The sequence below is a fragment of the Meleagris gallopavo genome, chromosome Z (genome assembly GCF_905368555.1).
Source record: "Meleagris gallopavo chromosome Z, MGAL_WU_HG_1.1, whole genome shotgun sequence".
NCBI classification, from domain to species: Eukaryota; Metazoa; Chordata; class Aves; order Galliformes; family Phasianidae; genus Meleagris; species Meleagris gallopavo.
This window is the reverse complement of record NC_139435.1, coordinates 54,470,532-54,493,666: the sequence shown is the minus strand read 5'-3', so window position 1 is coordinate 54,493,666 and position 23,135 is coordinate 54,470,532. Positions and strand designations below refer to the sequence as shown.

The 23,135-nt window shown below is 42.2% G+C and overlaps 1 protein-coding gene across 1 annotated transcript in view; it reads right to left on the bottom strand.

Annotated features, from left to right (window-relative positions):
• The window catches only part of NRG1 (neuregulin 1), a 461,683-nt gene that overhangs the window by 143,873 nt on the left and 294,675 nt on the right, over window positions 1-23,135 (bottom strand). The gene's annotated exons all lie outside the window — the stretch shown is intronic.

Below are 23,135 nucleotides of genomic sequence, written 5' to 3'. Positions count from 1 at the left end.
GACTTGGTAGGTAACACAGAGAGAGGGCCTCTTGATGTGTTATTAATTTTGACTGCTATGAGTCAGTGGCTATCCAAAGGCTCCAGGTGCAACTTAAGTGACAGAGAACTAAAAGCATAAATACAAGCTCAACAGCTTCCCTGAGAGGGAAAGGCTCCTGCTGCAGCCAAACATTATAACCCACATTATACACCTAGCTCAAACCTCATCTTGGCTATATCCTTTCCCTGAGGCAAGAGTCAATGGTCTTGGAAGCCCATCAAGAGAATCAATATCAATTAAGGATATTTTGGACCCAGAAGGGGACACTGCATTGAAAACACTCAGCCAACAGCTCCCAAATGCTGATGGGCTCCAGCTGATGCATCTCAGTTATAAACGATGTTGTTACAAGTGTTTCTCATGTAGGTACATCTCAAACCATTTAGGACTTGTTAAATTAGAGACCTCTAATACTCTGCAACCAGTACTGGTCTTTGAGCACAGGCTTCACATGAAGATGTACTGCCTCTGGGAATCACAACTCTTCATTTGGCCTCACACACTAGCTGCAAAGCAGCCTTCACCAAGCTCCTGTAGCAAAGTAAACCACTTATTTCCCCTGAGGCTCAAGACAACACCTTCACCATGCAATTGCTTTTACGGGAAGCTATCGATGGTCAGCTAATGGGTGATAGTATGTAAGTCTACTTCAGCTCAGCTGTGTGCAGTTGTTAGCCTGTACCTTCAGGGAGCTGGTATTACAATGCAGCACCTGTATCAAAGAGTAGTACTGTTCTTTGATTTTTAAACAGCTGCAATATTTTCTGAGAAAATGAATGGCCACTATGGCCACATGATTCTCCACAACATGCAGATGAGCAGCTCCCAGCATGATGCCAACAGGTCTCCTGTATGGTCTTGTATAAGAAAATGTTTAATACCCAGGAACAGGCTTGATTATGTTTTGATGTTTATGGCTCTGTGTAATCATGGAGACTTGCTGACGTCAACTGCCCTTAATTATTATTCCAATTAGTCAAGTATTGAGCAGCATCGTCACAGCCTTAATTCTGAGAGATGCGTATGAAATGATGCAGTGTGCATGCTCACTGTGTGTTTGTCTGCTACAGACAGCAGTTTTGTCTGTCCTGCGTGCAAGGCAAACTTTCCGATCTCAGCGCAGGACAGCCCAGGGAAGCCAGGGGAAATCTGATTTCCTTGAACACTGAGCCCACAGCAGAGTGGCCTGAAGAGCGGTGAATGGGGAAATGGGGCCCACAGCAACAGAGCCACTGAAGTGTAGCTGTCAAGCCACCAGAATAGAAGATACAAGGGACAGGCACATGGCCCAGGGCAGGGACAGAGCATCTCAGGCACTGCAACAGGCTAAGTGAGTGATGGAGTGAGGATCTTGTATGTTGATTTCCATTCCCACAGAGAATTTCTTGGACAATTTTGGAAATTCTAAAACATTCCCAAAATTCCACCTAAACAATTTTTGCTTCCTGAATTAACAATGCCCACATGGCATTTGGACAGCAGTATGCTTAAATATGTATACTTTTGTGAGTGAGTGTACCTATGCATGTGTGAGTACATCCACAAACATCTACACATGCGCATGTGAAAATATTCAGATATTTACCCAAAAGAGAGGAAGAGTTTTGAAAAATACCTATTTTCAAATTTTCCAACAAAAATAATAGTAGCATTAATTAACACCTTTTCAACTGAGATTTGCACTGATAGCTTCATTTATTTAACAGTTAAGGTTATAGTCCTTTGTCGCTATAGGAGAAAACGAGGTATGAAATAAAGAGTAATATTCCTTATCTGAATATATTTCACTTATATACCTATATTACATATCTATATAAATAAAGAGGATAACCACGATTGCAAGGCTCAAATTTTTTTGTGCTAAAGGCTTTGGCTGGTTATTGATTTTCCTGTCAACCTAGCAAGATAAAACAGGGAATAAAAGAGAAATTTTGTTCCTGATTTTTATTTTAATTCAATATTATCTGCACAAAATGACTTGCAGATTTCTTTTTCTCCTTAAGAACTGTCAATGAAAAAAAAAGTGTTAAATTAATGTGCTCAACTCTTGCCATAATTCAGGAGTTACCAGGAAACATAAAAGAGGATTTAATCAATGGCAGTGACCCTCACTAATTCACAGTAACTCGCTGTCCAAGCATGCAGTTCTCCAGGGAAAGCAGTAAAAGCTTGACACCAGACATGACAGAAAAGTCTGGCGTTTTTTTTCTCCCCCCCACTCCTTTTCACTTACACTATGTTTGTTTCCTTTCAGCTGCAGTTTTACAAAAGCTAATCAGACCTGCCAGGCATACAAGACAGCTTGTACTGATAAAACTACAGCATTGTGTGTTTGGATTGAAATCAGCCATGGTTCGCAAGAGGTAGTTGATTTTTGTCACAGCCTGTACCAGCTTCTCTGGATTTGGTAAGACAGGACCTTGTCTGAGGGACAAAAACAACTGCAATGGAGGCAAGAATATTTATGGTGACAACCAGATACTTCAACAGGCAGCTCCCTCCTCAACTCCCTATCCCTTCCCCCTCTGTTCCTGAGCCTGTTTCCTGCCAGCTGGGCTCCTCTCCACCCCATCTCGCCGCCTGTCATGGGGCACAGCTCCATCAACCACCAAGCCTTGTGTTCTGGGTGAGGCTGGGAGGAGATACGCAGAAGGGGCAAGGAAAATGCCTTCTGAGTCTCCTGCACATGCATGGAAGATAAGACGCCATCTGGGACAGAGTGGCTTGGTCAAAATAATTCTCCATATCAAAAAGGGACTTGTAGCATTTACTGCAGAGTGAGTTTTGGACAGTGCCATTGAAAGTCACTGCAGTACTGCGGCCTGCAGAAGTCTCCCACGTGCCATCAATCATGAATGACAAGGGCCAGAGAGTAAAGAAAATAAACAGATCCTGAAGAGGGACACTGGAAACTCTCACCCTGAAATTGGCACTGCTTGAATGAAAGGTGTGGCAGGATCCACTGTATGTACTGCTTGTGCTGAAAATGTGCTGGAACCCGAGGGGGACCTCATGTCTATGAGTCAATCAGACATACAGAAAGGCTCCCGAGCACAACCCCATGCCTTTCACGCTTCCTGCAACCTTCCACGCACTTCCCAGATGGGATAGGGTTTCTAGGAAAGCATTGGGGTGATAGCAGCCAGACAGGGGTTCTCACTGTGACAAGCCCTACCAAACTGGCACTCCCATTGGCAAGATCTGGTGCTGTTGGGAGGGCATGACAGGCTAAAGCCAGCCAGTTCTAGATCTCTGCCTGTTTTGGTGGCTTGAATGCCTGTCATTTTTAGCTTTTCTTTTCTTTTTTTTTTTTTCCTACTCAGAAATGTCTATCTACTAGCCTGCATTATATCACTGCAGATAAGGAACACACTTTTCCATATTCACCCTGCAAAAGACACGCTGGCTAGAGATAACTTCTGCTCTCTGGACTTTAGTGAGTTTGGCAAAGCACAGCAATCTCCTCATCCTCAGTGTCTGATTGTGTAGTTAATCTGTGTGGAAGCTCAACACATTGAACAAATTAAACAGGAAACCTGCAAAATATTATCACACCACTACATGCTTTCAGCTGAAATTCCATGAGGTACTTTTTTTTTTTTTTTTTTTTTTAAACTTAGAAAGGCACAAAGCCTTTCAAGAATCTGAAGACCAGAATGTATTAGACATGCTTGCCAGTATGCATGTGTGCACAATTTGCCATGCAAAATTGTGACCAACAGTTTGGTGAGTGGTAATAGAAGCCACAAGAATAACACCCATTCCCTTGGATTCAGATTTGCTTTTTTACTAGCACAGTGCTCACGACAGGTCAGTAATGCAAGACAAATTATATTATTTCCAAAAAGCCTTCTCTCCTTGCATATGAGATTGTAATCAAGCTCAGGCTTATCATAAGCAGACCAGATTTTCTAAATCCTCTTGTAAAAGCCTCTTGTTAAAGCTATGCTTTAAAATATACACTGCTCCTGCTTGGACGAGTAGAAGAAAACAAAATGTTTTGTTGTTTTCTTTTGTTTTTAATCTCCTTATTGTTCTTTCAGGCAACATTTGGATTCCGTACACTTTTCAAAATCTGGCTATTTCATTCCAGCATACTGAGTGTCTGTGCAGATTATATGTACGATAAAACACTGTGGGGAATGATAGATAATCTCCCACCAGGGTGGCTATTCAGTTGCTAGAGTAACTGGATATGAGCTAAGAGAAAGGAAAATCAAACAAATCATTTAGCTGCTTAAACAGAATTTTTTCAGTTCTGAACTCTGTTTCAAAAATATGTCCAGATACGTTTCAGCTTCTGGGTCTTGGCATGATTTGAATACTTATGTCTGCACAGAAGAGCTAAAGGAAAAATGCAAAAATAATGTTTTCCTTGAGCACTACATGCAATACATAAATACACAGAAACTCATTATTCCTGGTGATGCTAAAATGGACTTTTTTTTTTTTTTTTTTTTGCAGAAATGTTAGCTATTATAAAGTCGGAACACCATATGAATGGCTAGTACCAAGTTAAGAAACAGATCAAAACATAGGCATAAAGCACTACAGCTATGTTCTTGGAACACTGGACCAGGAAATGAACCAGTAAATGACACGGTAAATCAGAGTAACTACTTTCAAAAGATAATCACAAGGCCAACCACAACTCTGTCTACTCTGACTGGGAATTGCTCATCTCCAGCTGTGGATCATTTGAGTCTAAAGTATTAGAAGAGGAGCTCAGGGGAGATCTTATTGCTCTCTACAGCTGCCTAAAAGGAAGTTGTATCAAGGTGGAAGTCAGCATCTTCTCCCAGGTAACAGGAAGATAGGAAGAGAGAGAATGGCCTCAGGTAGTATCAGATGGAGTTCAGGTTGGATTTTAGGAAACATTTCTTCTCGGAAAGAGCGGCAGTGCGATGGCCACACACCACAGCGGTGTGGTGGAGTCACCATTTCTGGAAGTATTCAAGAACCGTGTGGATGTGGCACTGAAGGATGTGGTTAGTGAGCATGGTGGTCATGGGTTGGATATAGTGACCCTAGAGTTCTTCTTCAATGCTAATGATTCTGTGATTCTATTGAGCCTGATAGATTTAAACAGGACAGTTCTGAAGTCTCATTCCATCCTTTCAAAGGAATGGTGCACCCAACAAATTCAAAATTGTTCCACTAAAGTACTGGTTTATTCTGGATGAGATGCTTTCAAGTACATTTCACACAGAATTAAGTCATATTTATCCCAAGCACTGAAGCTATTCTCGGAGCTTTTGTTGATCTTTTTTTTTGTTCTTGTCTCTGACAGAAGCCCAGTAAATCGTTCCTAGGAGAATGTCATGGCCATCTGATAACATGACATTGGGAAGGTAACGTTTTAACAGGATACTCAAAATGGGCATAAAGAAAAAGCACTGTGCAAATGGACAAGGTCTCTCTACTTCCCTTCATTGTACAAGTAAAAAGCACATTCACTGCAGCCAGAAAAAGGATGGTAGTGAAAAATGGGCATGCCCAGAGAAGGATCATGTCCTTGAGGGAAAGGCTGAGAGCGTACATTTATTCAGCGTAACAAGATAATGCTAGGCTGTCCAGCCCCTTACAGTCACTCAAGATATCAGTTTCTGAGCTTAGACCTCCTTAGAGACAGGGTACTGAATCCACAGACAGCAAAATACAAGTTACACATGAGAAGCTGGGTGTGAGGAAGCATCTAACCTAAGGATTACAATTTAAAAGTCAACGCTTAATTTATTTACTGATGATCATGTCTGCAGGAACACACAGCCTGATTACATTAAATACTCACTCCTCTGCTTCACTGTGCTGCGGCTGACTCCAACTGGCTGCATCCCTAATAAACTTTGATGATCTTGTTAGGCACTGTCAATACAAAAATCTGATCATACAGACTGAAAATGTGAGGACAGCGTAAAATAAATATATTTGATATCCAATAAGCAATTTAGGGACAACTGCTTATAAAGTCAATATAAAAATCTGCAGGTCCATATTTTACATACCTAAGTGCATGAAGGTAGACTCCAGAATCTTTATTTGAGCACTAAAAAGAAAGCAATTCAATGCACAGAAATGCTACCCAGGCATAAATCCCACAGATTTCAAGTGGATTTGCAAGTGCTTTTTTATTTTTATTTTTTAAATGAGGCTGCTTTTGGTTTAGGAACTGAATTACAGGACTGCGTTTTATAAAAGTTTGTCTCAAGTTGCATGCCTTGAAGTCCAACAAGGGGAGGAAGGGTGGCCTGCTGCATCATACATATTTCTCTTTCTCTTCTTTTTTCTCAAGTGTAAGTATTTTAATCACTAATCTCCATCGTTGCTTGAAAAAAGACATTCAATATGTCACCAAAGAGAGACTAGTACAGCTGAGACAACCACTGGAAAGTAAAGGCTATGACTGCATTGTTAGTAGTACTGGGTCATAAGTACGGCTCACAACAAAACCTGGAAGTCTCACCAGATCAGTGAGCTCAGGAGAGTGCAACATTTGAAGTTGGAGTCTCAACTGTGGTACATGTTTAGACACCCTAGTGTGTATCAATATCATGTTAGGAAGAGTGAGCACAAATGGGAAGAAAAAAAAGAAATCAAGAAGGAAAGAGGTGCAACATAAGAACATTCCAAGTTAATCGCACTTTGGTATCATTTCATACTTCATTCCTCTCCGTAATAGTGGATTACTAATGAAAATCTATTTCTTGGTAACTCCCTTCCCCCTTTATTTATTTATTTATTTAGGTAGAATTTATACTTTTTTGATGAGTTTCTTAGAATTTTAGCCCGTCTAGCCAAGGGCTCTGAAGTCTGCAGCCATCTCCTCCTTTCCCTTTGACATTTCCTGTTCTCTGGCACACTCCTGTAATTGTCACCTTCAGAAAACTCATGTGGGCTTAGTACTCATCTGGAGTACTGTGTCCAGGCCTGGGGCACATGGAACTCTTGGAGCGGGTCCAGAGGAGGGCCACTAAGATGATCAGAGGGCTGGAGCACTTCTCCTATGAGGAAAGGTTGAGGGAACTGGGATTGTTTAGCTTGGAGAAGAGAAGGCTCCAGGGAGACCTCATTGTGGCTTTCCACTACTTGAAGGGAGTGTATAAGCAGGAAGGGAAATGACTATTTACATGGGTTGATAGTGATAAGACAATGGGTAATGGTTTTAAACTAAGGAGATTTAGGTTAGCTATTAGGAGGGAGTTTTTCATGCAGAGGCTGGTGACAACCAAGGGCATTCAAGGCCAGGCTGGATGTGGCTCTGGGCAGGCTGGTCTGATGGTTGGTGACCCTGCACATAGCAGGGGGGTTGAAACTAGATAATCACTGTGGTACTTTTCAACCCGGGCCATTCTTCGATTCTATGAAAATACAGTCTTGTGTGCAGATTTCTATAAGCTTTTCATATCTTATGCACTACCTTGTGTTTAATAGCTCTTGATTCTATCTCCCTTAGTCTTGGCTGCCTCCCAGTCCTCTCAGGATCTCTCCAACCTTGTTTTCCTTACAAACTGTTCCAACAAACCTGGGGTGCTCACAAACCTAAGGTCTGATTGCTTCTTTGGCATGAACAAAATCAAAACTAAAAAGTAGAAATTAATTTGAAGGAAACAAGAATAACTGGAAAAGTGTAAAGACCTTTGACACTTTCAAACTTCCCTTCCTCTCCTTCAAATCCTTAGTGGTCAAGTCTCCTAGCAATAATCCATTAGTGGGATTTATGTGGGTGTTCAGCACTGACTATGACAGGACAGAGGCCCACAGAAGCATGTGGAGCCTGTCTCCACTCGCACTTAGACAGAATTGGCTCAGTAAAGGTTTTAGTAGTTGTTCTCATCAGGTGCTTGTCACACATGGAGCAGAGCGTGTGCCAAACCATTCTAGATGGAGGAGGAACTCACCTGGCCCTTTCAGATCACTGAGGTGGCCACCTATTGGGAACATCTGTTAGCAAAACCTTTGTTTTTTAACAAAGTACAGTTTACAGCCCTGAAGTACAGCCTCACAGCCCTTCGAGTTATTTTAGTAACTGAGAATCTGGATATACTTGAGCATTTTACATAGACTGTCAGCTCAAAAAAATCTGAATGTGGAGCTCAGCAGGATGCGCTCACACAGTAGGCAAAGAGCTCGTTGTATACTCTAAGATGCAATTTATTTCCAACAGATACTGAACCCCGCAGTTCTGTTCCGTAGCCCTGGCAAAATAGAGAAGGAAATTACAGTGAAACGTAAACATTTGCACCATGCCTGTTTAAAAATGGGTAGGTGATCCTCAGAGAAATGAAAAGTAAAAAAAAATAAAAAATAAAAATTGTAAGAATAAATATTGCTGGGTACCTTGAAAGAAAAAGATCTTAAAAAGATCTACTTAGAAGCATCTCTCCTGGTTAAATTATTATACAAGATTAGACATGTTTTTAAAGGTCAACCTCCAAAAAATCCATAGCCACATGATCAGCAAAGCATGCAGAAGAATGCCACGGTCCAGTCGTCACAGGAGGAGGAGCAGAAAGATTTTATACCACGCTGGAATAGTTTCTGGACTGTAGGCGAAAGTTCAAAAATTGTGTAGGAAAAATTACAGGGCCTTTAAAACATACATTCCAGATAAACTATAAAGCAGTTATACTGTATACCAGGGAACCTGTGTGAATGCTAAGTAGCAGATCACACAGGACAAGGATCACCACGCAATCGCACCAAATCATGAAATAGATCTCAAAGGGGCCATCAAATCCAGCCTCGAGCTCTCAGCCTGTAACTATCAGCCCCAGCCTGGCTGGTGTTTACATAATCTTTTGTCAGAATCCCTCAATGTCATTAAATTCTATGATTATGCAAAAAAGACATGCATTAAACATGCATTTCTGCAATTATTTAACAGCCTAAGTATCTAGCCCTATAATAATGCCACCAGTACATACTGTCAGGTAGGAATTGTGGCTTTTTTTTTGTATGAAAGTGATATCTACGTAGCAATCACAGGCAGACTTTCTTAATTCACTCAAAAATATCAACCATAAGAAATGTGCATTATTTACCAAATCTTTTGCCCTATTCTAAGCTCTCCATTAACAGAATAGAGACAGTACTGCAAAGTATAGATAAAAAAGAGTTGGACAGTAAGTCCACATAAATTCTGGACAGGCTGCTGGTAAAAAAGAATAAAGACATGGTAATCAAGCAAGCTCAAGCAAGCTCCCTCCCCCATTCTTTAAAACTTACAAATGGTTTTCATGTGTCACAGTTTTGGATAAAATCACAGCCTGAAAATTGATTATATCAAGTGTGCAAGTATCCAGGGCTTTATTTGCTATATGATAACAACTGAAGGCCCAGCACAGTATTAGGCAAAATTCAGGCCCTGTGAAAATAAAATGCTTTGTCATTGATTCGATACAGCTAGACTTACACCCCAGAAGACTGAGAAATGTGTTACAGTCATTATAAGAGGGCAAAAATAAAGCACAAACTTTGTCTACATCCAAATTTGCAGGATTCTAAATAAAGCACAAATAAATTTTATTGAAACCATTGGAAAGCATCAGTGCGAACACTTTTAAACTGATTTAAAACTGATTTATGATTAAACACACGTTAAAATCATTTCCTTGACAAATCAAGTTGAATCAATAAACTTAAGGATTAAATTAATCATAACTACTCTTTCTAGAGGCAATGCTCTCTCTCCTTCAACTGAATTGGTTTAAGAAATCTGACTTCAGTAATAGTGACTTCATGTGCTAACACTCATACGTGTAGGTATATATTCACTGTTCAGGGTAGAAAGACACTGATGTGATTTTAAGCCTCTGCAGAAGAGGACAAATAAGATGAATCAGCCTGATCTGGTGGGTGGCAAACCTGCCCAGCAAAGGGTAGTTGGAAATGATGATCGTTAAGATGCCTTCCAGCCCAAGCAATTCTGTGATCCTTGTGAGCAACAACTTCCCGAGGCGGATATTTTCACACATAATCTCCTGTGATCTGTCTGTTCCACAAAATTTCTAGTTAAAATTTCACTTTGTGATTATTTTTTCAACATGAAATTCTTCCACTGATTTTAATTCCCAGCCAGGATACTGATTTCAATCGTGAATCACCTCCATTGCATATACATAGTATCTAGCATAAAATTACTGCAGAGCATGAGTAGCACGACTGCAAGCCTGCCTGCAGGAGGCCAATGCCACCATGGAATATCAAGAGCTCAGCTCAGATTTGGAGAGCAGACTTGCAAGGCCAGAATCTACACACTCTTCACTGTACCAGCAGAATCAACATCTCAAGCTGGAGACAAATCCTTGGGGAAACAAAACAAAACAAAACAAAACAAACAAAAAAACAAAACCCACAGGCTTTTTTTAGCCTTCAGCCCAGACATCATAGAAGGAATTCTGCTATACTCGGAGCACAACAGCAGATCTAGTTCTTGCAGATCCAGCACTAAAAGAAAGGCTCTGGCCTCATCCCATGCATGTTGCTCTCTGAAGTTACCTGGAGTGGAGAACTGCAGAATGTGCTAGAGGAGGCTGCAGCTGCTTGACACAGAATGGTTGTTTCTCCAGGATAAGGTCAGATCATCAAACAAGAACTGATCATGAAATCATCAAATCAACAAGGTTGGAAAAGAACTCCAGCAGTCCACCTACCAACAGTATTTCCCCATCAAACCATGTTCCTTAGTACAGTCTTAGTACAACTAAACAATCTAAAATAAATCTTCTTTTAGAGAGCATCCTCATAGTGTTTTGAGCAATTCCTGTGTGTTGTCATGTTTTTTCTTCCTTTTAGTACTTTTCAAGAAAAGGATGTCTTTCATGAATCAGACAAAACTATCCCTCCAAAATGCTGTCATGTCAAGCTCTTGATTTTCACTGGAAATGGTACATAACAGGAAGAATGCATGACTTTCTCTCCAGCTATGCTGAACCCTAGGGTGTTGCCAATCATTCCTTTTGCCCACATTTTCCAGAAGATTTTTTCCAGAGAAAAAAAACTCATATTACAAGAAGAAATATCAACATTTTATACAAAAAGGGTTTGAAAAAACAGAGTATTGCAGTGCAAGCTGTTATGCAGTCCCAGCAGCAGAACTAGCAGGTGTATCCCTTTAGCTGAACTGCCCATTCCTAAAGGGCGGCATGGGCAGTGGTCCTATCCACTACACAAGAAGTGCAGTGCCAGACAGGATTAATTTCTATATGATGAGCAAAAAGATGAGTCTGCTGTGAATGTAAAATGATATATGCAAATCATCTGGCTCTTCTACCACATTTTTTTTTACCTCTGTCTTTTCTCTCTTCAGGAGAATGAAAATCCAGCTGATTTCACTAATGCTGGCATCATGGAGTAATGTGAGTATTTCTGTTTAGGAATGCCCATTTATTCTGTTCATTGCAAGCTGCATAGTGGTCTGAAAGTCCATCCAGCAGACCAGGGACTCTTTTGAGTCTCACAACACTCCCACGTGTTAGGGTGTCACAATTACCAAAATATTCCCTGTTAATTTTGGGATTCTACCTACACACTGAGGACGAGATGAAACTGTGGGAGACCTGGCATGACAGGCATAGAAAAGGTCTCTGATAAAAAAAGAAAAGGTATATCTAACCCTCATCCTGGTGGACCGCAATCTGGTTCCAGTCATGTGTTCTAGTACTGCAGTACTTCCTTTTTCAAAATATGTCCTACGTTGGTAAATATGTAGTAATAAAAGCTATGCAAATGAAAGCCATAAAAGATTGATGGAGGAAGTCAAGAAAGAGCCATGATGGTATCAGAAAGTGACATTCATTTGAAAGAACGAGGTACGTTTCCACTGCATTCACTGAAATTTAATATCCTGAGTCCCCCTTCTGGCTGCAAAGGGAATGTTAGTAGGAAGCAACCACGCGGAACACCATGATGGCTAAGAAAAATGGAGAAAATCAAGTCGGAAAAGGGCTCTGTAAAAGACATGCCTAGTGTTTTCACAGTATTACCTGACTTTGAATCTCTCCCTCTCTACTAAGAGATGTTATAAAACCTAGCATGTATGAAAGAAGTAATAACAGTAATAAAAATCCCAGTATTAGTACGCTGAATGTCTACTCTATTTTTTATCTTTTAATCATTTTTATTGCTTCTGGAAAGAATTTAAAACAGACTTTGAAAGTCATTATTTCCAGGTATGATATTTTTTCAGAGTGTTTTATCTCACCAGCTTCATCCAGCAGTAAATGAATACACCTAGGATTAAGTAAAAACAGCATAAAAAATATTTCTTTTTCCTGGAACCTTCAGAATAATCAATCCATTCATGATGGAGTACAGGATGTGAACACAAACTGTGACCATGGACGTGTGAAAGGGACAAAAGCCATTTTAATGAATAGCTCTGAAATGTGTTGGAAGTGTATAAAGGAGGACTGAAATCCAGCAAAACAACAACAGAGTGGCAATCTCCTCTGGTAGTGCTTGGCACCTCCTTCTGCAGGCTTCACAGATCTTTCCAGGTCTCGCTAAGCACACGCCAAATACAACATCAAACTGTCGAAGCCCATATTTCCATAGCAAGAAAGGCAAAATACCTCCAGTTGTCGTCTCCCCTGTCTCTTCATCACAATCTTTTTGAGGAAATGAAAAAAGGGAAGTTTTTCATTTTTTCATTTTCCAATGCTCATGAGGTAGAATTGTTTTGATAGTAGTGAGAGGTTTGACAGATGTTAATCCCCAGGGCTTCCTTCCCCAGTCTTAAAAATAATTTAAATAATTAGAGGAAGCACTGATCTAAACAACTGGTTTTAATAATCTTTTTCCTCTCCATACTCCATTCTTTTTGTAAAAGGAAAAACAAATGAGAAAAAATAAATCACTTTGGTTACTACTACAACCTTCTTACTTGCTATGAACATAGCTGTTGCTCTCAATTTGGTACTGTTTTCCAGCCTGTGAGGATATATTGTCTCTGCCATCCATTTAGTCAGTTGTGTAACTGAACATTTAGATAACCACACTATGAATTTTTTTTAATCTCAGAAAATACTGTATTACCTGCTATACTTGTTATCCAACTGATTATTCTGCAGAAAGATGGAGATTAAGAAACAGAAAGAGAATTTTGAGATGACATTAGCCAAATCTGCTAGATGAAAATGAAAGAAGTAGAAATTTTACTGAAACATATTTTGCATTCATAATCACACATTAAATAAAGAAGGACAGAAAGTGATTTTCAGAATCACATTTAAATATGGCCATCATGTCCTTAAAAAAGGAGAGGCATCTCATTTTCAGATATAGACTGAGAAAGAAAAATGTGGGTATTTTGCTGTTTTAACTCTTATTCAGTAACTTCATTTTAAATAAATTAGTCATCACATTGAAATAGCTAAAAAAAAAAAAAAATCTCAAGCAGTGAAGCATTCTAAAATCTTAGACAAATGAATTTTCTACACTTAGGTTTCCATGTGGGCAAGACTGTTCATGGGATGGGATGGAAATTCACATAGCTATGGTAGTTTTGCACTCAGTCACTGCTGGCATTGCATATATAATACTGCCTGCAGAGTAGAGTGTCATAATGCACTTTAAACTGGAGCGGGCAGCAACAAATCTGACAAAATGAACGGTCCCTGACGCACAATAATGACTGCAAGTGATCCAGGGAGATGTACAGAGAGCATCGGCATCACGTGGGCAGTCTGTCAGAATACACTGTATCCCTTTTCACGAAGTGTGATGTGAAATACTGTAAGACTGGATGGCTAGGCAGGGAGCTGTCCGTCATAGCTGGAATACAAGAAAATCTCTCTAAGGAAGGCACTCAGGGTGTGGGAGGACATTAAAGCTTAGGAAAAAAAGACATCGCCCCTAATAGAAGTCACAGCAGGCTCATGATGGAAAAGCTGCACAGGGAGTGTTTGAGGCAAGCACAGAGAACAAGGAAGAAAAACTTGGCAGAACCTGTCAAAATCAGCATAGTTAGCTCCTCAGCCCTGTAGGTTCTCTTCTGCTCAGACCCAAAAGCCTCATCATGAAATGACAAGAGCTGTGTGATGTGAGTGACTGCTCAACTCTCCCACACGCCCCGGGGTCCGTTGCCAAAAGGGTTCTCCACAGAAATAAACCAAACCAGCGCATCCAGGTTTGGACTCCACTGCCAGTCATTATCCTTGTGGAGTGCCTGAATTTCAGCAGGGCTTTCCCACCACCTTGCACAAAGCATGCCTCTTCTACCCCTGACACACACATCAGCCCCTCAGCACCCCACTGGCATGGGTAAGGCACACACACGATTTGGCATGGCATGGCTTGACTCAGGGGGATCAGGGCCTGTGTAAGAGGTTAATCAGGATTCCCTGAAGGTGTGTGTTTTGCCTGCGCTAATTAAATCCAAAGCACACACTTCCATTTGGAGTTGGGTGGCTTTAATTTGCTTTGGCTTGATTCGCTCCAGAGCAGATTCTGCTACAATCAGCTCAGAGCCCAACCAGAAATTGTCAGCTCCAGGTTTTCCCACAGATGAATTAATTCACTCTAAACCTGGACGTTTTGAGTTCTGGCCAGGACCAGCTGTTGGGCCAAGCACCTGGAGGGTTTGTTCACAGCAACCACCGGGCTGTAAATTCACAGTTTAGTCAAGCAGTTTGCTCTTGTAGACAAGCCATGACTTTGACTTAAAAGCTCCATCAGCTAAATCCCCCTCTTCAATTCTTATTCGAAGTTGCTGAGGCTGTGCTGTGGCCCGTGACGCACTGCGCGGGTTCTGGCTCTGAGCTCTAAAACAATTAGTCTGGGGAAATTAAATGGTGCTTTCGGCGCACCTGTGGCTGGCTGCTCTCCCAGCCTGACAGCGGGGCCTCTCCCACACAGGCATTTGTAGGAGCAGCCTGCAGTGCCCGGACAGGGCTCTCCCAAAAAGCTGTTGAGGGGGATGGCGATGTTACTCATGCAGTCAAATGGAACTGCTGAAAACCACTTTCTGTTTGGGGGGAACAAGAAGAAGAAAAAAAAAGAGAGAGAGAAAAAAAAAAGGGAAAAAAGGGCTGCTCCTGAGAGTCTCTGCTTATAGGGCTTATATTTTAAACAGGCAACAGCTAATATCAAGGGGGAACAGATACATTACCAACAAGTCATTTCCAAGCAGCTAATAACTGTTTCCCTACCCACCAGATCCTAAGATGCATTTTCAGGTTTGAACATAACGTATACATTGTAAATAGCGGAAACATCTGGGGTTTATTATAACACCACTTTGCTAGCCTTGGGCATTGTACAACTCCCGCAGGCCACGGTTCACCTTTGACCTGCCAAACACGATTACTGTACTCAGGCAACTTCCCCTGCTCCACAGCTGCTCTCCCCTCCCTCCTCTCCGTCAATACTCATTACCGCTGTCATTACAGCTACCATCCTAGAGCAGCCAGTCAAAAACTTGGGTTGCCATGGTCACTGCATGGAAACAGCATGGCTATGAAGGCAGGGAACAGATGATGAGGATGACTAGTGAAGTCATTTTGCCTGCTGACCCCGGAGGATGAAGGACTATGCTATGTCATCTGCATGAGCAGCCTTCTGCTTCCACCCCCAAGGCCAGCTTCTATCCCTGTCACAAACTCATCCCACTCCCATCACAGCTTTGACATGCCTCAGTTTCCCTCCTTTCCAAATCCCCAATTTCCCACTGAGCCAAAAGTGACCCTTTCCCTCCCCTCACTTCCTGCACCTTCATTTCCCAGCTGTGTCTTGCTTCACAAGCCCTCTCTTCTCTCCCTCTATCCTTTCCTTGTTCTTTACTTGCTCTTTTCCCATTGCTTGACATCCAGCTCAACAAATCCTCAACTGTCAGTTCCCCGTACACACTTCTCTATCACCTCTCCTCTCTTCTTGAACACATTCTCAAGCTGCCTTCTCCACAGCAGAGCTGTGGTTTGGGACTCTTTTCCCTTGGGGACTCAGCTGGGGCTGGAGACTCATCTCAGACTTAGCACCAAGTGGTGGCATTCTAGGGCTGTTGGCACAATGCTGGACAGGAAAACTTTATCTGAACTAACTCAAAGTGTGAATTTGTGTTCTTCAGTTAAACTACAGTGAGTGGATGGTGGAAATAAAATGATGCTAATTTTAGTCAGTTTAGAGCTAAATAAAAAAATAATTTAAAAATCCAAGTGGTGATTGAATACAGCTTAGTAAATGCACTTTAAAAGCTCATTTGGATGAGCTTTCCAGGTGTCCTTGCAGAATCAGGCTGCTCACTGCAGGCACTTGCCTTCCAGACATGCATGAGCAGTGCCATTACTGCCTCCAGCCAATCCTCCCTGCTGGATGCCTGAGCAAGGGGGCAAGAGAGCAGGGCTCAGTGCTGCTGTTCAGAAACACTGCACAAAGAAAACACAGCCTCTGCTTCCAGCAGCTCCTTCCATCTGAGAATCAGGAACAAACCCAGCCATCTCACAGCTATACCCCAAATTACAAGGCACAGAAGTGTAACATTTTTCCTATAAACCTACTGTTACAAGAAGCCTCCTCGAGAGGTAAAATCCATTCTGGCAGCAGTACATACACTTGCAGAGTGGTATCTATCAAAGCTCCACTACTCCTCCACCCCTCGCCTCTATGACTGAAGCCTCTTGATCGATGCTATATCCATCCTGATACTGTTCCACTGAGTTCCAGTGCTGGTACCGTATGAGGACAGCACCTCGACTCCCTGCCTCTTCTGGTAGGTAAAGGAGAGGAGCAAATTTCTGAAAAAAGGCATCTGGAATGTACTGCCTTGTTAAAGTTTCATGACCAACTACGCTGCTAAAACCTTCTGTGTTAGGAATAATGACATGAATCTTTGTCCTTTTTTTTTTTTTTTTTCCTATAAATTTGTTAAGTTCAAACTACTGATCAATTTAAACATCATCCTGGAATTATGCTACGGTAAAACAAATCAGCATTTAGAGAATAAATGGAATTGATTCACTTCTGGAGCACAAGGCCTTCTTAAATGAGGTATTTAAATATAAACTCCAATCTCTCTCTGAAGAAGCACCTGGTAATTCACTTTTTGGATCAAATTGCACTCCACAAAAACTTTATGATCTCATATGGTCTTTCCACCCCCACATCCCCCCTAGAAACGTTATGTACAACATGCTCCAGGCAAGGGGGTTTGTTAGAAATGTAGATGGTGGTGCTGGAGAAAGTGGTGCAGCAAGCATCAAAGCACTGAGAACATGAGAAATAGGCAGCGGCTGGAGGATGGACTCCATGAGCTGCTGGTGTATTAATTCCTGGTCAAGTTTGTATCCTATACTCCTGCTTGACAAATCCTCCGTGCCCGATTTTTTCCCTTCTCAAGCACATACTGACCCCTCACTCCATCCTCAAGCATGTTCCAGCACTCAAATATCCTGGTCAAATGCTGGGCTAGTCTGGCATCCCATCTGCTGTGGTCGCTGATGGTGGGTGTCAGGAAAAAGAGATATAAAAAAAAATCACAGAATCACAGAATGGCCAGGGTTGGAAGGAACCTCAAAGATCACAAATCTCCAACCCCATTTCCACAGACAGGGCCACCAACCTCCCCAGTTAATATGAGACCAGGCTGCCCAGGGCCTCATCCAGTCTGGCCTTGAACACTTCTAGAGACGGGGCATCCACAACCTTTCTGAGCAGCCTGTTCCAGCACCTCACCACTCTCTCTGTAAAGAACTTCCCCCTGACATCCAATCTAAATCTTCCCTCCCTTAAAAACATTTCCCTTTGTCCTGCTGTTATCTACTGATTCAAGGAATTCATTCCCCTCCTGTTTGTAGGCTCCCTTTAGGCGCTGGAAGGCTGCAGTGAGGTCACCCTGCAGCCTACTTTTCTCCAGGCTGAACAAGCCCAGCTCCCTCAACCTGTTTTTGTAGGGAGGTGCTCCAGCCCTCTGAACATCTTTGTGGCCCTCCTCTGGACCCTCTCTGATTGCTCTCTGTCTTTCTTGTACTGGGGGCTCCAGACTTGGATGCAGTACTCAAAGTAGGTCCTCATGAGGGCAGACTAGAGAGGGACAATCACCTCCCTGTCCCTGCTGGCCACCCCTCTTCTGATGGAGCCCAGAATACCATTTGTTTTCTGAGCTACAAGAGCACACTGCTGGCTCATGTTCAGTTTTTCATCCAGAACCCCAGGTCCGTCTCTGCAGGGTTGCTCTCAAGGACCGCTCCTTCCAGTCTGTATGGATGCCTGGGATTTCTCCGGCCCAGGTGCAAAACCTTGCACTTTGCTGTGTTGAATCTCAAATCACAGAACAAATCAGGCAGTGACACACCTGACTGTGGCAAGGTCTTCCAGGTCAAAGAGTTGCAGAAAGCAGGTATTGCTGGACTTACTTAGGAGCTTTTGTGGTGAGAGGTGATGTGCAAGCTGCCTCTCTTCCCTCCTGGTTGGACCCTGGGGGAACCTGGCACAAATAAGTGGGTGTTTCACCAGAACAGAGATTGCAACCCTCAGGCAGTGTTACTGCATGTTAACACTGCCCTGCTGATGGCCAGGAGAAGGGTGTGCAAACACTGTCAGGGTAATCCTGTTTTACCTTTTTTATCTTATCTGCTCACTGGTTAGAGCTAGAACTCAACACAGTGTTATGAATGGAAACAGTCTCGCTAACAAACTAGTTCTTAATCCCGCAAGTTGTTGCTTATCCCTCAGCTGCAAAGCAATTTACAGCTCCAATTTATGCTTGAGTTCTTTGAGATTGATTGGAAATGGAGTGGCTTTTCCCATGCAACTGAGAGCAAGAAGCATTGTGGAACACATCGTGACTTAAGATGATCCTGCATCTGCCTGGTATTTCTTTCATGTGTAAAGGGTGTCGCTAACCAAGTACGCTTTAAAAATAATATATCAAGGGGAATCCACTACTCTCAACATTTCAGCACTTCCCTGTTGTAAGCATGGTGGGGAGATTTCTGCTCTTCCATGAAGAGCTTGATTCCTAACACTATCAAAAGAATATGCTTATGTTCGTCTCGGAAACATTAATACAGAAGTAAGAGTTATTTGGGAAAATGCACTGCTTTCTCACAGCAGCTAGCAGTTCTGTTCTTTAAAGGCAGCAGTGCTTTCCAACTCTCTGCCATCCAGCTGTTGACACACTTCACAGGACCACTCCCTGAGGGGGGCTGGTCCAGGAGCTCCAGAGTTTTTATGGAATGACAAGTTAAAAATGGTTTAGAAAAGAAGACTTTCCTTTCAATGATACTTCACCACCGGAGGAATTCACTGATGTAATATAACCCTAGGAGCCCTCAAACTTTCTAAAAATTAACTCCTCTCTTGCTGAAATCATGAGGAGTAGTGTGTATGTGTGTGTCTGCACAAGTCTACATATATGTTTGCACTAACCTTATTCTAGAATAACTCTAGAAAGAAAAAAGTGCCTTTATTCTCTTTTGGCAAAGCTATGTAGATGAGAGTAGAATGGTTAAAAGATAGCAATTCCCTGAGGTAAAGAGGATAATATGAAGAAGATTCAGAAACACCTAGAAATGTGCTACTCACGGACTGGTTGTGTTAAGCATTAGCCCTAGAAGAAAATTTTCAATATTTAATTCAATTGTCTTTCTCTTCCTATCATCTCTAGGCCAGCAAATGTGATGCAGTGCATCATTTCAATTTCTTCCAAATACTGTTTCTGCAGGACAGAAGTCCATCTGTTATTCTTAGTTTACATATTTTGTAGTGCATTGATTGCACTGGGCTCCTTCAGGATTTGCTAAAAGACATCTGGGAGGTTCAAAATCCACAGGTACCCATACATGCTGAGAGAAGAGGAAATCTAACTGCAAGCACACTATCTTCCGCTCTCAACAGTCCTAGCTACCTCCACTTATGTCAGTGCGTAAGCAAGCCCTCAGATTGCATTCTACAATTTTTTTTGTTTTCAAGGAGTTTCATGCATTCCTGACAGGTCTACTGGCTTGCAATTAAGCTGGACAAATGGGTTCCTTGCAGGACTTTACGGTGCACAGGACAAGTAGATGTATGGACACAGTCACCTGACAACTACCAATAATAAGCAGGGGAGTTTTGAACTACTGTTCTATGGGCTGTGTTCCCCTTTCAATTGCACAGGTGATTTTGCATCTAGTCTTCGCCCTACCTGTGGCCTTTTTTCCCCTAGAGATCTGACTGAAAATCAGCAGCAATTTTTATTCCAACCCATCCCATGCATACAGGTTCCTGGGATGCATTTAAGGAGAGCTACCTGCACTGAAGCAAGTTGGCATCACAGTCCATTTTTTGCCACTTATTCACACAGTAAAAGGGCTCTCCAAAGCACATATGCTCTTTGTAGCTCAGAAATAGATGGAAACTCTGACAGTGGACTGCCTTGTGATCCTATGTCTGATGTCCCTGGAAAGTGCAAAGTGACTAAATGTCCTGGGACCACGGGAAGGAGAGCAACACTTCAACTCAAATGATGTTATAAATCAGAGCACCCTCTGATTACTTCATCTCATGGCGGAAATGGCAGAGCATGAGCACACACCATGCCAAAGCACTGAGCAGCTTTCAGTGCTGGAGAGAGTCTACCAAAAATGTATGGCTCCAAGTATGAAAAATACCTTGCACAGGAACTCAGAGGCTGTGTGAGACACAAGAAGACAAGGCCTCCACATGGTTTCTGTTTATGCAAGCATCAGAATAGTTTGCAAAAAGAAGTAATTTCATACATCTTCGTGCCATTCCATCTAACTGACATGCTGACATAGCTTGCCCTTTTCCCAGCATGATGGAATTACCTCCAGGCAAGCTCACTATGGCAGTCAGTACTCAGCACAACACATTACAGAAGCATCAATGAAATTTCTGGGACATGAAGGAAAAACGAACACTGAAGAATCAGTCTGTAGGTGCTGAAAAGGAGAAGAACTATCCAGACTTGGTAGATTACTTCAGCTTTGATGATGCAGGCAAAGTTGAGTTGAAGGAAAGCCACTGATGTCTAGACTGAACCATGAGAAACATTTATGGGACTCAGCCATCCTCTACTGTCCTCACTGTCCTGGGAATCTCTCTTGAGCAATTTCTCTCAAGATGAGCCAGTGTCACTGGCAGCTGTGTAATTATTTACATACCATTAAAAAAAAAAAGCTCAGATTAAGCTACTACTCTCTCAACATCTTTTAGAAATAATACTCCTTGCCTTGATCTTTCCTGTGGTCAGTGGAGAAGAGGACATCTCCTTAGCACCAAGCTCTGCCTTCATTCTGCCGTTAGGTACAGCTTCAACTGTAGCCAAGGAACTAGACACACTGTGCCTGGGGACTAGAAATAATCTGGTTATTGTCACTGGCTTCTGCCAGTCGTGTGTGATCTGGAGAAGGGATGGGGCAGAGAGCAGGCAGAGGACAAGAGGAAGAACACCAGTAGTTCAGAGCACTGAGTTCCAGCCTTGTGGAACAGACATCAGCTGCAAGAGAGACCCTGCTGGAGAAATGCTGACCATTTTGTGGAAGGACAGGCCCTGACTCTACCCAGACTCCTCACCCAAATGGTCTTCACTGTAAGAGTGAGGATAGAGTGCAGTGAGAGGCATTCTCACCTACAGATGGGAGAAATAATAAAGGAAAAGGAAGGAGGAGTGGGCAAGAATTAAAAAGGGTATTTCTCTCTCTTAAGTAGCTCCATGTGAATTTTTTTAAAAAAAAACTTTTTTTCCCAGCTAATTTATTGAAATAGTTTTCCAGTTTCTGACTTTGACAACACTTCACACAGCCAAGAAAAATTGTGCTAAGCCTCAACTTCACTTCTGCTGACAATTGGTTTATTTTCTCCATAGTTTCTGTTGCCATCTAGTATTTGAACCTAGTCTTTTGCACATTTGCAGACCCTCTCAAGTGCTATGCACAATGCTGAAGAGAAAAAAAAATCTTCAAACAAAATGTATCAACAACAATAGGATGAGGCCAGGATCGTTGAAATCTACAAAGTTAAGCCTGCCAATAAGTCGAACCAGAGACCTGTCAAATGCAGGAAACCTCACCCACCCAGTCTGCATTCATCCCAGAGCTTTTGGTTGAGGTGTATGAGCACATAATAGGTATCAATCCTAGCCTCAGATTCTATGAGTGACAGAATATTTCCCATATGCCCAGGCAAGTACTTCCAATGTAGAAATGCCTTCTTTTTGTTTTGTTTGTTTTTCCAGCACCTTTTACCTGGCCTCATTGGTGTGCCGGCAGCTCCATTCATTCTCCCACAGTTTTTAGAGTTTGCTTTACACCTCTGCATCTCCAGTCCACTCTTTCCAAGAACAGGTCCAACCAGAAACTTACATGTTTTCATGCTAGCTACCTTCTTCAAAAGTAATTTCTCTGCTGGTATGGTTCACTGGGTGAGGCAGAGGGTGCTGCAGATGGTATGGTTCACTGCAGAAGTGCAGCAGAGGGTGGAAAAAAAACCAAAAACAATAACAAAAACAAACAACAACAAAAAAAAACACAAGAAAAGAGCCACAGGCAACCCTAAGCAACCCTAGGACACAGGTCATATTTTTCCCACTGAAATATTGTTCCATTGCAGCCAGTGTCACTGCAATAGACAGTGCCTCCAGAAACTGGGAAAAGAATCTTTCCATGTGCCAAAAAACAGAATGTGAGATGAGTTCATGTTTTCTGTACATTACCTTCTTATCTCTAGATAGGTCACACTTCAGGAAACATGATGGTTTGTGGAAAGAAGTTAGAGAGAGAATTGGGAAACTTGGTTTCTGCTCTGGGACCAGACTAATGTGGTGTGGCTTTGGGCATGCAGGTTCCTGGGAAGGGCAGTTTGCTCTCAACTTAGCTGGTTTCAGTGAAGGGAGTTTGAAGGATTCAGACTTCAGTTAAACCTCAAAGCATTACAGTGACACAAACAAGATCAGTTTAATCTGGCACAATTCAAGAATATACTGAAGCAGTGCTGTGTCCAGGTCTGGAGCCCCCAGTACAAGAAAGACAGAGAGCTGTTGGAGAGGATCCAGAAGAGAGCCACAAAGATGATCAGAGGGCTGGAACACCTCCCCTACGAAGACAGGTTGAGGAAGCTGGGCTTGCTCAGCCTGGAGAAAAGAAGGTTGCAGGGTGACC